The following is a 17,707-nucleotide window of genomic DNA, read 5'->3' on the forward strand; positions in this document are numbered from 1 at the left end:
TGCAAGTAATGATCAATCCTTTCTAGAAAGGGATTGAGATATTTTCTTTGTTAGTTTAAATATTTAAAAGTTACGTAGTGCTCTGGTAGCAAAGGTGTAAAGAAAAGTACATGTAGCAAAGGTTTGAAAATCAGACCCCTCTTCTTACACCAAGATAGCTATGGTTTAATGCATGATATTGGTTTCTGTGGTTTCTGTCACACCTACCACTCATTGACAAAGCGGGGCTTCAATAGGGTGTCCTCTTTAACAGTTTTTGTTTATTACAATAAACTCCAAGATAAAATAACAGTCTATTTTAAAGTCTTGATTTACACATCAGGCTTACATAGTGATTTTAAAAATTGTGCACAGAATATATTTTTAACAACTTGATCTGCAGCTGAAAAATTTGTGTGGTCTTAAAATTGCCTTTAGGTTAGATTGACCTTTGTAAATAAAACAAGTGATTCAATTAATGCCTATTTAGGCTGCCTGGTGGAATTGTGTTGCTCAGGCGGCAGCCTTCCATTCGTTGCCCGGTCTTTACACGGCGTGCCATGTTTTTCGCCTCACCACTTCAGAATGTCACCAGCCGCCACTGGGGTAAGGAACACTGCGATATATAAAGGGTGTGTTTAGGAATACGTTTTTCCATTATTAAAAATATTTCCATTTTGGAAGCAAAGCAAACAGGCATCTGTGAAGCACTTTTTGGAACACAGAGCAGTAATTGCAGCGGCGGAAAGCAGGTTTCTGACTTCTTAAGTGAAAGCTTTGGGAACTGGGCCCTTTTACTTACTGCTTGCCTCTCTGAGCAAAGTGTGGCAATTTCAAAAGGGCCTCGGGCTATTTATTTATTGTTTTATGTAAAGTTCGATGGAAAGTCATGCTTTGATCATATATACGTAATCAGACATGGGGTGTGGCGGCTGGTCATGTGTGCTTTGAAAGCGAGTGCTCAGTGTCTTCTTCAAGGTGTATGGATCTAAAAATATGTTAAAAAACGAAGTTAATTTAAGAAAGTTACCAGCCGCGGCCGGCAGTGGGAGTACCTGCAGGGCGATGATGTGGAGAAGCGAAGGGGCAGGGTGGGGGGTAGTGATGTATGGATTACGGAGCTTCCTAGGTAAGTAAACATTTAAATTAATAAAATGAATTTCGTTGAGTGTACTGCATCCCCAAATGCGATGCAGTGCGCGCAACGAAATTCGTTTTATTTATTTAAATGTTTACTTACCTGTAAAACTCCATAATCAATACATTGCTACCCCCCACCCTGCCCCTCCCCCTCCACACGTCACCGCCCTGCAGGTACTCCCACTGCCGGCCGTGACTGAAAGTCACTAGTAAGATCTGGGACCGATCACAAAACATTTTTGTTTGATGCTATCAAGGAGGTGCTTGGTTTAAACACTCAGTTTTACCAAAGTACTAAAGGAAACAGGCTTCAGGAATTAATAATGTGTGACAATAACATTTTGTTTTGCGGTGATGTGTTCTGTTTTTTCTTTTGCTGCTGTCTTTTTGTGCTGCCATGTGATTTTGTGTCATTGTACTGCCGTATTTTTGTGTCTCGTTCTGTTCTGCGTGTTTTTTTTGTTGCAACTTGTTATATTTGAATTGTGGTGTTATGTTGCTTTGTGTGTGTGTTATGCTTAGTTTATTTTAGAACTGTCACCACTCGTTGCAATATTTCTAGTCGAAAGCAGCACATACATTAAAAGTTAGTGTGACAAGCAACCAATACTTTACATCTAATCATGCATGGGACTAGGTCGGTCCATGCATATATTTCAAGGAAACAACTTGTGTATCTCCTGTCTCCTAAGACTGACTGCTGAAACATGTTCATTTAGGCCGAGGAGACCAGAGCATTAGGTAATTGAGGAGAACCCTGCCGTAACACACTTAGCATGGGGAATGGGAAGGAGGGGGCTGAGAAAAGATAATTGAGAGCTAGACTTTTGCATTTCTCTTGAAAATGTCAGTGATGGAAAGACAGAAATAATCAATAATCTTGCAGAGCTTTTCTGTGCATGTGACTCAACACTGTTTACTGTGAGAACCCGTGTGTGCAGGACGCAATATTTCCAGCATATTTTGGTGAGATTAGCAGCTAGCCAGCAATCAGCGTGGCTTCCAAAGAACCATAGTTGTCCTTTCAAGATTTCACATAAGGTTTTGTTCTTAACTCCGCTTGAGAATAATGCTTCTTTTCCAAAATTAAGATCTATTTTTTAATTGTGCAAGCTCTCCTTTCCCCCTGTTTTTCTTTCGGAGTCCTTGTTTTTGGAACACAAGAGCCGTGTCTAAATTATTCAAATTAGATGATTTCCCTTCGTTCATATTTACTATATGAAAACGGAGACCATTTGGAGTGCAGTTTAGATCTACTGTGTGAGAATTAGTGGTGTAAGAGAACTTTTTCGGTACCCCCTTTTTTGGCGATTCGGCAATTTCTAAGCGCTGTAACTGGCCTATCTGGCACACATATGGCATGGAGGGGGCTGCTGCACACCTGCTTCTGTTCTCAGAGCACTCCCTGCACAGCAGCTCCCTTCAGCTGTTGGTTTGGGGTGGATTCTCTCGAGCCCCGCTGCTTTCTGAAATGTGCTTGAAAATGCACCATTTGCCCGCTCTTTTTCAAAATGTTCTCGGGTTGAGAACCCCCCCCTGAAACCCTCTTCATAGGGTCGAGCTCACTCGCTACGCTCGCTCGCCACGCTCCCTCGCCACATTGAGCTGCCCTTGACTTTTACGCCTCACCTCTTTCAAATGTCACCTGCCACCACTGCACATCTGGACTACTTCTTAAGATGCTTGAATATTCAATGCCAAAGCTTGCAGTGGAGAAAGTTTTAAAATTTTTCTATCCACATTCCAGCCCAACATTTAAAAAGACAGAATTAGATCTCAGATTTTTAAGCCATAGAGGAAAAAAGTGATACCAACAATATAATTGATATCTTAGTACTTTCAGTTTTTTTATGAAGCACTGAAAGGTCAGGAGAAATAGCACTGATGTACGAGCCAGGTTCAATTCAGTGGCATTTATTTAACTGATAACCTCAAAATCAATCAACCATATGACATGTCATCAGTGAAGAGACTCATATTCAGAGTATTCCAAAAAGATCAAAAGGCTCATCAAATATTCCAAGAAAAGAAAAATGGATTCTCTGTAGGCCACATAATGTGCTGCTAGATCTTGTTAGTAAATATTTGATATTGTCATTCATGATGCTCATAATGACCTATGTGGTGCCCAGCCTAAAAGTCTTTGTAAATTAGAAACTCAAAGTTCACAACATACTGCATGTAAATGTCCTGATTTTCAGACTGTTTCCATTTCAGGGGGAGACATGTTTTAATATCACAGATCTATGTTTTTCTCTTATGAAGCAGAATACACATAACACTGATGTGCCTTGTGGTGTATGTGTGTAGGGAACATAATAAAGATGGCGAGGAAAGGGATAGTCAAACAACTTTCAGACTGCCTTTGGAAACCTATTTGTGCTGTTGTGTGAGGGGGCATTGTACAGGCTGTACTTGCAACACTGTTAGAACTGTGTAATTACCACTCATAATTGTTTCTGGAACAGTGTGATACTCTATCACCTGCAGCTACCTAAAGCCTAAATATATTTGTTATTAAACTGTGCTAAACATATTTATGTGTGTGTTCTGTGTTAGGATATACATTGTTTACAATGAAGAGGAACATTTTACATTGTTCAGATAAGTCCCACAGCATGTACAAAAATATGACATACAAATAGTGTACTCTGTGTCTACTTAAATTACAGCAAACCTTTGTAAGTTACACTTTTCAATACATTAAGTGGGCAGATAAAATTAGACAGGAGGGTTGACTGTCTAAAATCACCTCATTGATATATGAAGGTTGTGAGTGTTCAACAGACAGACAATGTAAACATAGTTTACATCCACAAAGGAGCAATCCCACATAGACATTAGCTGCTTACCAAAATAGATTAGGTTGTGTTTTGGATTTTGGATTTGGATAGGGATTTGTAGAGCGCGTAGCTACCCTGGGGCATCCCAGCGCTAACAGAGGACCTATCTTGCCAAGGAAGAGATGGAGACTATGGGAAGAGCCATGTTTTTAGATCCAAGCAGAACAATACACATCTTCAATAATTGTATAACGAAGTATCAATCACAAAAATATTGTGGTAAAATCATCCACCACAAAAATATCAACATTACATAGTTATAATGCAAAGTTCATAAATATTATGCTCAGAAATATCAGCATTATAATGGTAAGTATATATATATATATTTAATGGCAATAAATATAATAATTAAAAGTTAAATTACATTTCATTACATATATTTTATATATATATCTATATCTATATGTATCTATATATATATTTTTATATATACAGTTCCACACCTCCTCCGAGGTAGCCGGGACACCAGGACAGCGGTGCGCCCAAGGGTCGGAGGTCGCCCTTTCCGTGTATTCGCCAGTCACAAAGCAAAAAGAAATTGCTGGCGCACTCCCCTCCAGAAAGGAATTTTACCACTCCATTGTCAGATGCAAAGAAACGGGTTTATTTTTCCATAATCATTCGCATGGTATCACGAGCTGGATGAAAAACCCAACGCGTTTCGACGACAGACTCGTCTTGATCACGGGTGACACCCATGTCTAAAGTTTTTCTTTAAATAAAGTATGTACAAGTGAAAAACACACACATAGTGAAAACCAAAACATAGATGTAGGACTTCACGGTGAATGCTTATTGCAAACGGCGGCCATCTTAAAGAGGGGTTTTCATGAAAACGGATTGACAATATGCATGTATCTACTCAACAGTCAAATTAATAAATTCGCCAAAAATCCTTTGACCGCCAAAGGCATCACAGAGCATAATAGATCATATTGTACTTATTCCTTATATGTACAGTTTAGATGACTCCACTAAGTGATGTATTATATATCAATTTGCATAGCGTGAATAGATGCCAACCGGCATAAGAGGCTGATATTACTTTTGGACATGAATATACACGGTAATGCGCAAATGCAATGTATTACTCAATTCATCAAGGTAAATGCACAGGGCTAGTTGCGTTTTGAGGTTTCCCCAGTGGGTAATAGTAAATATAATAATGGAAATTAATATAGCCCCAGTGGGTAATGTATTTATATAGAACCAGCCCCAGGCTCATAAATTTAGATACCTGCTCAAGCATTCTGCGCCAATTACCACAAAGTTACTGTAGAAATTAATTGCCAAAGAATTAGAAAATCCCAAGTGGGAAAAGAAATTATTATACCACATTCTATCATAATGCCTCAAACTTCAGTAGAAAATAACAAGGTTCATAACAAATAGGTCTCAATTGTCGGTAGATCTCCACAGTATTCTATCTTGGTTGTTTAGGTACCTAAACAAAAAAAGAAAAAGAAAAAGAAAACCACCTCAGTAACGCTTCTACGGTAGAATAATTATCCTATACCACAGCCTTAGTTTGCAGCAGCTAACAGTAAACAATAAACAAACAGTGAACATTTTTTATCAAGTTACGTGAAGATTAAAAACAATCTTGGAGTCACATTGCAGGAGATAAAAAGAGCAAATAACAGATTGCTCAAGGAATAATTCAGAAAACAGAATCACCACTTCAATCATTCACCCAAATACCAGGACAATTCTTCCTCAGAATTCAGCCCTACTGGGATCTTAGTGTCTAAATCAATGATGTACTGACTCTCCAATTGTCGAAGTTTCCGTATTCTGTCCCCTCCTCTCTTTAATGGGGGGATCCGATCGATAACGAAAAACTTTAACAAATTTCGATTGCTCTTATGAAGTTCATCAAAGTGTCTAGCAATGGGTGACATTTGATCCTTGTTTTGAATTGCCCTCATGTGTTCCAGAATACGTTTCTTAGCGGGGAACATAGTGCTTCCCACGTATTTTTTCGCACATGGGCAAGTCAAAACATAAACACAAAAGTCTGACAGGCACGACAGATGTTTTCTGATATTCCTCTCCTTGTTCTCTACTGGAAAGTAAACCTTTTTGACATTGGTACTGAACTTGCAGGCCTTGCAGGCCATGCAGGTAAAAAAACCTTCTATACCTAGTTTTTTGGTTTGCAGAGCACTAACATCATTCTTACTGAGTTTATCCTTCAAGGAACCAGCCTTGCGATAAGATATGTCAGGATTACTACTCAAGGCATCATCTAGAGTAGATTCTGTGCCTAACACTTTCCAGTGTTTTCTAAGATTTTTTTGTACCTGCCAGGATTTAGAATGGTAGGTGGCTACAAATCTAATCTGTTGTCATTCTTGTCCAATGGATTTTCTTTGGGTACTAATAGATCCACCTGACTGAGGGAACTGGCTTTCTTAAATGCTATCTGGATAGTGTTGGTATCATAGCCCCTCTCGATAAAGCGTTCAGTCATACAGCTACCTTCCGTTAAAAAATCTTGTTCAGAGCTGCAATTTCTCCGGGCCCGGAGGAATTCGCCAAATGGTATGCTCCGAATCAAAGATTTCGGGTGGCCACTGTCTGCATGTAACAAAGTGTTACCAGCAGTTTCCTTTCTGAAAAGTTTGGTGACAAGTTTCTTGTTTACCACATGGACAGTTAGATCTAAAAATTCCATCGTGTTGTCACTGATTTTACCTTCCAAATTGAGATTCAGAGAGTTTTGATTCAATCTCTGAATGAATTGTTCTGCCACTGTGCAAGGACCATCCCAGATGATAAACAGGTCATCTATGTATCGCAGCCAAAGAATCACATGGCTGCGATACAGATCCTGAGTACGTGCAACTTGTTGCTCCCAGCTGGCCATGAAAAGATTGGCAAAGCTGGGAGCAAAACAAGTTCCCATGGCAGTCCCTTGTCGTTGCCTGAAGTAGCTGTCATTGAAAATAAAGAAATTGTTTTCCAGACAAAACAACATCATCTGGAGCAACATCTCAGTGTGGTCCAAAAATGAGATTGAACGGCCCTTCAGGAACTGATGACATGCTTGAATACCATCTGCATGTCTAATTGACGTGTATAAGCTGCATACATCTAATGAGATCAGCAGATACCCTTCTTTCCAGTCCACATCTTTAATCTTAGCAATAAAATCTCTACTGTCTCTTAAGTAGGACGGAAGTTTTTCCACAAAGCGCCGCAAAAAGTGATCTATATATTTGGATGTTTTTTCCAATAATGATCCCATAGAGGAAACGATGGGTCTCCCTGGGGGCTCCACTGCGTTTTATGCAACTTGGGTAGGAGATATAAGATTGCCACCTTAGGATTACGGTTAAGTAGAAAATAATATTCATTCCATTCTAAGATCCCCTTTGCATGCCAATTTTTTAGCATATCATAGTACATTTTGTTAGAGCTTTCAATTACATCCAGTGTGGTCTTCTCATAGCATTCCATACAGTTACGCCAACTAAACTGTATGGAATGCTATGAGAAGACCACACTGGATGTAATTGAAAGCTCTAACAAAATGTACTATGATATGCTAAAAAATTGGCATGCAAAGGGGATCTTAGAATGGAATGAATATTCTTTTCTACTTAACCGTAATCCTAAGGTGGCAATCTTATATCTCCTACCCAAGTTGCATAAAAACGCAGTGGAGCCCCCAGGGAGACCCATCGTTTCCTCTAATGGATCATTATTGGAAAAAACATCCAAATATATAGATCACTTTTTGCGGCCCTTTGTGGAAAAACTTCCGTCCTACTTAAGAGACAGTAGAGATTTTATTGCTAAGATTAAAGATGTGGACTGGAAAGAAGGGTATCTGCTGATCTCATTAGATGTATGCAGCTTATACACGTCAATTAGACATGCAGATGGTATTCAAGCATGTCATCAGTTCCTGAAGGGCCGTTCAATCTCATTTTTGGACCACACTGAGATGTTGCTCCAGATGATGTTGTTTTGTCTGGAAAACAATTTCTTTATTTTCAATGACAGCTACTTCAGACAACGACAAGGGACTGCCATGGGAACTTGTTTTGCTCCCAGCTTTGCCAATCTTTTCATGGCCAGCTGGGAGCAACAAGTTGCACGTACTCAGGATCTGTATCGCAGCCATATGATTCTTTGGCTGCGATACATAGATGACCTGTTTATCATCTGGGATGGTCCTTGCACAGTGGCAGAACAATTCATTCAGAGATTGAATCAAAACTCTCTGAATCTCAATTCAGAAGGTAAAATCAGTGACAACACGATGAAATTTTTAGATCTAACTGTCCATGTGGTAAACAAGAAACTTGTCACCAAACTTTTCAGAAAGGAAACTGCTGGTAACACTTTGTTACATGCAGACAGTGGCCACCCGAAATCTTTGATTTGGAGCATACCATTTGGCGAATTCCTCCGGGCCCGGAGAAATTGCAGCTCTGAACAAGATTTTTTAACGGAAGGTAGCTGTATGACTGAACGCTTTATCGAGAGGGGCTATGATACCAACACTATCCAGATAGCATTTAAGAAAGCCAGTTCCCTCAGTCAGGCGGATCTATTAGTACCCAAAGAAAATCCATTGGGCAAGAATGACAACAAGATTAGATTTGTAGCCACCTACCATTCTAAATCCTGGCAGGTACAAAAAAACTTAGAAAACACTGGAAAGTGTTAGGCACAGAATCTACTCTAGATGATGCCTTGAGTAGTAATCCTGACATATATTATCGCAAGGCTGGTTCCTTGAAGGATAAACTCAGTAAGAATGATGTTAGTGCTCTGCAAACCAAAAAACTAGGTATAGAAGGTTTTTTTACCTGCAAGGCCTGCAAGTTCAGTACCAATGTCAAAAAGGTTTACTTTCCAGTAGAGAACAAGGAGAGGAATATCAGAAAACATCTGTCGTGCCTGTCAGACTTTTGTGTTTATGTTTTGACTTGCCCATGTGCGAAAAATACGTGGGAAGCACTATGTTCCCCGCTAAGAAACGTATTCTGGAGCACATGAGGGCAATTCAAAACAAGGATCAAATGTCACCCATTGCTAGACACTTTGATGAACTTCATAAGAGCTATCGAAATTTGTTAAAGTTTTTCGTTATCGATCGGATCCCCCCATTAAAGAGAGGAGGGGACAGAATACGGAAACTTCGGCAATTGGCGAGTCAGTACATCATTGATTTAGACACTAAGATCCCAGTAGGGCTGAATTCTGAGGAAGAATTGTCCTGGTATTTGGGTGAATGATTGAAGTGGTGATTCTGTTTTCTGAATTATTCCTTGAGCAATCTGTTATTTGCTCTTTTTATCTCCTGCAATGTGACTCCAAGATTGTTTTTAATCTTCACGTAACTTAATAAAAAATTTTCACTGTTTGTTTATTGTTTACTGTTAGCTGCTGCAAACTAAGGCTGTGGTATAGGATAATTATTCTACCGTAGAAGCGTTACTGAGGTGGTTTTCTTTTTCTTTTTCTTTTTCTTTTTTTGTTTAGGTACCTAAATAACCAAGATAGAATACTGTGGAGATCTACCGACAATTGAGACCTATTTGTTATGAACCTTGTAATTTTCTACTGAAGTTTGAGGCATTATGATAGAATGTGGTATAATAATTTCTTTTCCCACTTGGGATGTTCTAATTCTTTGGCAATTAGTTTCTATAGTAACTTTGTGGTAATTGGCGCAGAATGCTTGAGCAGGTATCTAAATTTATGAGCCTGGGGCTGGTTCTATATAAATACATTACCCACTGGGGCTATATTAATTTCCATTATTATATTTACTATTACCCACTGGGGAAACCTCAAAACGCAACTAGCCCTGTGCATTTACCTTGATGAATTGAGTAATACATTGCATTTGCGCATTACCGTGTATATTCATGTCCAAAAGTAATACCAGCCTCTTATGCCGGTTGGCATCTATTCACGCTATGCAAATTGATATATAATACATCACTTAGTGGAGTCATCTAAACTGTACATATAAGGAATAAGTACAATATGATCTATTATGCTCTGTGATGCCTTTGGCGGTCAAAGGATTTTTGGTGAATGTATTAATTCGACTGTTGAGTAGATACATGCATATTGTCAATCCGTTTTCATGAAAACCCCTCTTTAAGATGGCCGCCGTTTGCAATAAGCATTCACCGTGAAGTCCTACATCTATGTTTTGCTTTTCACTATGTGTGTGTTTTTCACTTGTACATACTTTATTTAAAGAACAACTTTAGACATGGGTGTCACTTGTGATCAAGACGAGTCTGTCGCCGAAACGCGTTGGGTTTTTCATCCAGCTCGTGATACCATGCGAATGATTATGGAAAAATGAACCCGTTTCTTTGCATCTGACAATGGAGTGGTAATATTCCTTTCTGGAGGGGAGTGCGCCAGCAATTTCTTTTTGCTTTGTGACTGGCGAATATTTTTATATATATATATATATATATATAAATGAAACATCATCATTATTCGCTAAACATTAATTGATTAAGTGTGATATATAAATAGAACAATTAATACCTTTATAAGAATATGTTTAGTGAACTAAAAATATTTTTTATTTGGTATTATACATTTCATTATATTCATTATAAACATGAATACATTCTTAAAAATATATTATTTTAATTTATATTACATAATAACACCACACACACAAGCATTTCATTATTAAACATTTTTAAACAAATTAAAACATATTTTTCAGCATGATAAATAACATTGAAAAATACATCCACGAAAGATTTTTAAAATAAACAAAAATATTTTAATTTTAAAAAATACAAAGCCAATAGAAATTCAATTTATAAAAATAAAATATTTTTGAAAATATATATGCCCAAATCAAATATGATGAAATAACCTTTAAAATGTCTGCAATTTATGTAAATTATTTAAATTATATAGTAATCTAAAAAACATATTAAAACAATACAAATACACTACTCTAAATAAAATCCTACTAAAATGATGTGTAAAATGTATATTTTGGGGGGTTATTATTTACAACTGCTGCTCCAATCTAGCAAATCATGTGGGAAATGCATGCATTGGGAGGGTGGGGGTTAGATTTACTATTCTAACTCCATTCTAGCAAACTTTGAAGAAAGTGCATACATTTGGTGGGGGGGGGGATAGATTTGATATTCCAACTCTAGTCTAATGAATACTTACGAGATTCCATATATTGAATGGGGCCAGATTTACTATTTGAACTCCAGGCTAACAAAATCACTCAGGGGAAAGGACATGCCTAGGGATTTTTTTTTAAAACAACACATAATGATAAAATAAATAAACATAAAAAATTATTTCATGAATGTAATTCAATAAATTAACCTCATAAATATATTAACAAATAAAAAAATAAATCTTAACTTAAACAAATATATCCGAATTGCACACAATTAGATTTTATATAGATGATGAATAAAGTAAACAGTGTCCCTTCATACCTCCAACATAACACACAAACCAAAACAAAAAAAAATCTGTTATGCTAAAAATGTATTGCAAAATTATTAAAATGGGACTGTGTTTAAATAAAATACTGCTGACTCATTCCTCCAATTTAGCCCGTATAACTAAAAATGAAACACTAAATAATGAAAACTAACAAAAAAATCAAACATTAAGGGCCTAAATACAAGTCTGGTGGCCCGAGGACCGCCAGACTCGTGGGGTGTGGCGGTGGCGGTCCAGCCACCGCCGCATCGGCTGTCGGACCGCCTCATTACAAGTTGGGCGGTCGTACCGTCATTGCACCACTGCAACCACCAGGGAACAGTGGTTCCCTGGCAGTGGCGTGGCAGTCAGGGCCTCAGTAATATGCTGGTGGCGCTGCTGTGGCCCCACCCTGCATATTGCAAGTTTCAGGACCTCGAGCGGTATCATGGAGGTCTTTCCTCCATGAAAAGGCTGGCGGTCTTTAATCTAAGGGGGCCCTACAGAGCCCCTTGTTGCCCATTTGCACAGGGATGCATGCAGAGGGGCACAACATGTGCCGCCATGTGTACATGCATCAGGGGTTCCAATTGCATGCCCATTTTCAGAGGCAGCACTGTGGAACCACCCAAAACAGCCCACCAGACACGAGTAAACTCGCAATCTGGCAGGCGATGCGACCACGGATTTGGCGGTGTGGGAGCGGGCCGTCATCATGGCATCTGCTCCTTCACCACCTAAATTGTAATCAGCCCCTAAATATTTAAAATAATATTCAAAGAACAATTATTATTATACACTATAAAAATAACATTGCCTACCCATACCCTAATATATAAAACTATCCATAAAAATATATAAAGTAATAATGTACACTAACACATCCAAATCTTTTATAAATTAAAAATATTTAATTATGATCAAAATCAATGTGTATAATTAATACACTCAGTAACTAAACAGCAAATCCCACAAACCAAAATTGAAAGGTATGAAATTATTTTAAATATTTACTTAACATGTGAACAATCAAATAACAAAGAAAAACAAAAATTAATCAATTAAAAGTATTAGTATATAATTAAAAAGCATTACACACCCATTTACCCAATAAACATAACAATTTGGAAAAAAGTATACATTACGTCTTTTAAACATAAATAATAATACATTTTGCAATAATGTAAATAGTTTAAAAACTTTTAATACAATACAATAAAACAACATAATAAAAATGATAGTAGAGTAAACTAATCTTCAAACTTCATATATATTGTCCACAATGTTTTTGTAGTCACAATATTTTGCCCATGATATCAAGGTCAAACAATATTTTTGAGGCAATATTAAGTGGAAACACTCATCCATTAATCCATTTATCAGAAAGGGATCTGGTGCAAGTTGAAGATGTTCATTAATTAAATATTTAATGATACAGGCATACTTCCTTTTCTGTTCATATGCTTTTGTAAAAACAAGAGTGAATATTTTTTTTTATGATGCCTGGTCCTGAGCAATATCCTGCTTGGATCTTGTGATTCTGCATGCGGATCAAATGAACATTTATGTTCAATGCACCAACACTTCTGGGAACATTTTACACCTAGTGAGGTTTATGTCTGGTACAAGTTTGAAAATCATCAAAGCATAAACCTTTGATGACCAGTTACTAGTATATTTTGGGGCTGTAGCATTTTCAAGTAAAATCTGTCTTCTTTGAGAATGTACCCATTAATATTCTACTTATTTTCCAAATCAAAAGTGTGGTTGTGATTAAGTTTCTCTATGAACTTTTCTGTTTCTTCTTCGAATTCAGTGCTCTACTCTTATTCTAAGCTGAAATATGAGGATCCAAGTCAAAGCCATTTTATTACCGGTCCATTATATACGCAATACTTAGTACAACGCATGTATTTTTCTGTGGTGCATGACACAAAGTATACAGTTACGAACATTGACATGTCGTACGTCTATGTTACTGGTAGCATAGAGCACAACTCTCAGCTTAACATAAAATGCAGTGTTTCTGCTTGTAATTCTATGCAGAAAAATTTCAGAATTCCCCCACAGCTAGAATTACTTTGATGTAGGTGCATGAAAATAGAAAAAGATTTTTCTTTCCATCTAATTGGTAAGATTAAAGAATTACGGTAAACAGTAATATCGCTCTTGTCAATCAGGACCAGCAATTATGCTGCCTTATCTACATCTGGAAAGCATCAAATACATAATAGCTTCGAGAGCATCACACTCAGACTCGAATCTTTGCAGCACTTGACACATATGAGTAAAAAATAGAGTGCTTACGTTCTCTCTCGACACACACACACATATATATATATATATATATATATATATATATATATATATATATATATATATATATATATATTGTGCCACACTAGTGTTATGACGCACTATACAAATACTACAATGCAACATAATTTACGCAAAATATATTAACACAGGTTGTGGTTGAACTCAGACCAAACACCACAGAACTTACCAAAGGTGTGTGACTTCAGTAAATCTATATTCTGTAGGGCATTTTAGCACTAAAGTAGATGAAGTGCCTGGATTCTTAAATTCTTTTTTGTTAGTCTTTATTTTAGCAAGGTTCCCCCTTGAGGAGTAATCTAATATTAAAACAGTAACAAGTCACATGAAACTAAACAATAAAGACACAACAAAACAGAGAAGGTACAAAAAAGCAGGTATTGGTCTGAAAATATATCAGCAACATAAATGTATTTCAAACATATGTTTACATAAATAATCAAAAAATCTTGAAAGAAGCATTAGAAAATTTTGTCATTAATCACATAAAATACATTTTAACGACAAAAAGCCATTGTTGGCCCCTATGACAACTATGTAAGTCATAAAAGGATGAGGCACAATAGATTTTGAAAAGGTTGTAGCCCAAATGATGGTAAAAATATTGATTTTTCGGTCCTTTCAGTCATTCAACGGTGCCATCATGAAGAGTGTGTATGCCCACACTAGTCTACAACCTATGTCACACAAGAGTCAAACAGTAGGGGTGGAGGTTGGTGATAATTAAAGGAGGTGTCGCAGAATCACAACAGCCCTCCTCTTTTTTTATAATATTGTGTCAAAAGACAAAAGCATTGGTTTCTATCCACTTCTACGAAGTGAGAGGCACAAATAGTTTTAGCAGTTTTAAACTTTAAAAGATCAAGAAGTAAGTCTAAGTCCCAAGCTGATTAATCCAATTCGGGAAACTTGCAGATAGATGAACGGGCCTTATGCACAGATAGAGGGCCTTCGTAGGGTTTGAAAGTTGGCAGGAAAATGGCGCTCAAACAGTAGTACAGGTTTTGGCACAGCGGTTTAAGACAGTTTATCACGGTGCGGCCAGTATGGAGGGATACCCTAAACCTCTCAGTGGGCCAAAGATCACACCCCTTGGTCCAGGAAACAATATGTAACTGGTACTGTGCACACGTGTGAGGATAAACAGTAATGATACTGAGCAATTTACAGAAAATCAAGATGACACCGGTAGTGTGATCGACACATAGTTATGTTGACATTATCTTCATGAACATACAACGCCAGCCGACACGTGTTTCGTCAACAGGAGGACACCTGTGACTCTTCAGGGCTGTGGAGGCGAACTGTACGGGAGCTAAGAACCGGTGATAGTTCCAACACGGTACGGGTATAAGCAGAATCTTGGGATATGGCACAGATAGATGGGTGTAACTGTGTGACCCGGACCTTTAGGATATCCCCCATCTATCTGTGCCATATCCCAAGATTCTGCTTATATCCGTCGACCGGACTCACCAGTCCCTGGGCCTGAATTTGTACCTCACTCTAGCAAGGAACATAATTCCCCCAAGAGCACGTGACAAAACTGAGCACATCGGTTTGACTTTAGCAGTCTCGTGTTCGAAATTTTGAATGGAGATGTTGCCTCCAAAGAAATGTGTTTAGTTTCACAGGATTTAGAAACGGACGCTTGAGAACGTTATCATCATACAGCAATAATTACTGCAGGATATTTTTTTTTAGCTCACTCAATTAACGTGTGCAGGTCGGTGCTGTAATGATGCAGAATGGGAGGCCTTTGTTGACGTAATTTGTTTTCTTTCTTTCTTTATGCTCAGTTGCTTCTCATTAACGCTTCCCTCTCACTCCCTTTCCCTCTCTCACCCTCTCTGAACATCGCTCCCTCCACACTTTTTCCACCCTCGTGTAAACTGTGATTTGAGCTAGCCTTCTGCTTTCCTGTCATTTTTCTCTCCATTAATATGAAATGCAGTGCCTCCGAGTTGCAGTGATACCGCTTCTGACATTTATGTCCTAGGGACAAATGGGAATCAAAGCCGCAGAATTTAGCGTGACGGCCCAGCACTGTTATTATTTTTTTTCAACACAAGAAATGTCACAAGGGTGTAATTTAACATCCTGAAAACAACATATGGCATTTGCTTATATCACATTTTTTATCACTATAGAACTTCGTCATATGGCAGGCTCGTTTCATGCATTTTAGCACTTGACGTTGAAGCTAGGAAAATAGGGGGGTCTGCTAACACAAAACTCTGCATCTGCTGTTAAAGGGACCAATTTAATAACTCATTATGGTTTATATTACCGATTTTGCACCGATCTACATCACAACTGTGTAGTACCCATACAGTTTCCTGGGCCACACAGACACAGTTTCTTTTATATTGGATTAGGGTTTAATTTATTTGGCATTGGGTGTAAGCACTCTTAAGGATATCAAGAATGCGTCCTCAATGATTCCTTTCTGCCAGTTCAGGCGATGGCACTTATCACTGATGCTATAAGCATTATTATTATTTTTTCCAGGTTGCCTAATAGATTTGGATTGTGAGTACATTATCTTTGTGTCTAGTACTTCGTACTTTTTGGGTATCTTGGAAGTTGAGCCTTGGACTCGCAGGCAGAGCTAGAGACATAGACAGTAGCGGCTCGTGGAGGAAGTGCCGCGGGGCGGTGAGGCGGTGGAGGGCAGGGTGGGGGGGTAGTAAACTCCGGCTCACGGCCGACCGGAGTAATGTTAATAAATAAATAAATCGAATTTCATCGCGCACGCCTTGAATTTTCGTTGGCGTTTCAACCCGGGCAATGATATTTGTTTTATGCCACTCCCCCACCTGCCCCACCGCCCGCTGCACTCCCTCCACGAGCCGCTACTGGACATAGGGCCTGATTTTAGACTTTGTCAGATAGGTTACAATAGTCCCAAACGTGACGATAGCCCAGCCGCCTTATTACAAGTATGTTATATCCTATGGCACTTGTAATTTGGGGGACGGGACACCAGTCAAGTTTATGATGGAGTGTCGCCGGTTTATGATGGAGTGCCTCAAGTTTATGATGGAAAGGCACGCCTGCAAACTATAATTCAGACCCTATGATTCACTCCACTTTCCTCCTCGTTCTTGCCTGCTCTCCTCGTTCTTAAGTGATTATGGGCCTGATTACAACGGCAGTGGGACCGCCGTCGGTGGCGCTCCCACCGCCATCCAGCCCATTGGATCCGACTATAGCATTAGGATGCAGGCGGTCAGAACTCCGCTGTCGGGATAAAGACCGCCACGTCCGAAAGGATCAAGGATCCTGTCAGTGCGGCGGTCCGACTCCTATTCCCTACAATGGGGCGGTGCCTGCTCAGGCACCACCGTATGGATTAGGATATCCCCTTTCCACCAGCTCTTTCATGGCGGTTCACCTGCAATGAAAAAGCAGACGGAAAGTGGCTTAAAGGGCCCCTAGCAGGGCCATCCTCCCCCCCTGGCCCTCTGCTATGGGCCCTAAACATCCCTGCACTATGCGGCAGGCACTGCATGGAATGTGTTTGGAATGTGTATATTTTGTACTGCAGCGTGTGCTTCAGACTGCCGCACAGACCTCAATGCAAGGCATACACAGTGTGACCGCTGTGAAGGCGGTCGCATCCTAATGTGGCCCGCGAACTGCCGACATCTAGTCAGGTGGTCCTGCTTCCGCCACGGTGCTGGTAGGTCCATCCAGCATCGTAATCAGGCCCTCAGATTCTGTGTGTGAAGGCTGGACCACATTTGGGACAGGCTCCCACCCCTGCCAAGTCTCTTTACTCCACATTGGGAGGCGGGGGAAGTTGGACTGGTGAAACCCGTACCAGATCCTTTTTTCCAGTTTCATCACCCTGGGGAATGCAGTTGCCTTAAGACATGACCACAACAATCTCCTATTCTGCCAAATAGATGTAAAGTTATGGGAAGAGACAGGCTGATGGAAACGAT

At 39.1% G+C, this 17,707-nt stretch overlaps 1 protein-coding gene across 1 annotated transcript in view; it reads left to right on the forward strand.

Moving 5' to 3' along the window:
- Positions 1-17,707, forward strand: part of GLIS3 (GLIS family zinc finger 3) — a 1,035,169-nt gene that overhangs the window by 373,619 nt on the left and 643,843 nt on the right. The window lies entirely within an intron of this gene.

The sequence above is a fragment of the Lissotriton helveticus genome, chromosome 2_1 (genome assembly GCF_964261635.1).
Source record: "Lissotriton helveticus chromosome 2_1, aLisHel1.1, whole genome shotgun sequence".
Classification (NCBI taxonomy): Eukaryota; Metazoa; Chordata; class Amphibia; order Caudata; family Salamandridae; genus Lissotriton; species Lissotriton helveticus.